The sequence below is a fragment of the Lathyrus oleraceus genome, chromosome 7 (genome assembly GCF_024323335.1).
Source record: "Lathyrus oleraceus cultivar Zhongwan6 chromosome 7, CAAS_Psat_ZW6_1.0, whole genome shotgun sequence".
In the NCBI taxonomy this organism is placed as follows: domain Eukaryota; kingdom Viridiplantae; phylum Streptophyta; class Magnoliopsida; order Fabales; family Fabaceae; genus Lathyrus; species Lathyrus oleraceus.
This window is the reverse complement of record NC_066585.1, coordinates 35,666,640-35,667,277: the sequence shown is the minus strand read 5'-3', so window position 1 is coordinate 35,667,277 and position 638 is coordinate 35,666,640.

Sequence of the window (638 nt, the reverse complement as noted above, 5' to 3'; positions counted from 1 at the left end):
TATCCATGCAAAGCAAATGGGAGCATCTCATGCCAATCCATATACGTAACAACCATCTTCTGGATAATCTTCTTGATATTCTTATTCGCAGCTTCAACAGCCCCATTCATCTCGGGTCTATAGGGAGAAGAATTATGATGTGCAATCTTGAAGTCTTTGCAAAGGGCTTCCACCATATTGTTATTCAAGTTCGATCCATTATCAGTAATGATCTTACTTGGCACACCATAACAACATATAATATGATTCTTGATAAACCTTACAACAACTTGCTTGGTCACATTTGCATACGTTGCTGCTTCAACCCATTTTGTGAAGTAGTCAATTGCCACCAAAATGAAACGATGTCCATTTGAAGCTTTGGGCTCAATAATCCCAATCAAATCAATTCCCCACATGGAGAAGGGCCACGGGGAAGAGAACATTCAATAGTGTCGGAGGAACATGAATCTTATTAGCATAAATTTGACACTTGTGGCATTTCTTCACAAACTTGCAACAGTAAGATTCCATTATCATCCAATAGTAACCTGCTCACAACATCTTCTTTGCCATTGCATGTCCATTGGAATGAGTAGTAAAGGAACCTTCATGCACTTCGGTCATTAACAAGTCTGCTTCGTGTTTATCCACACATC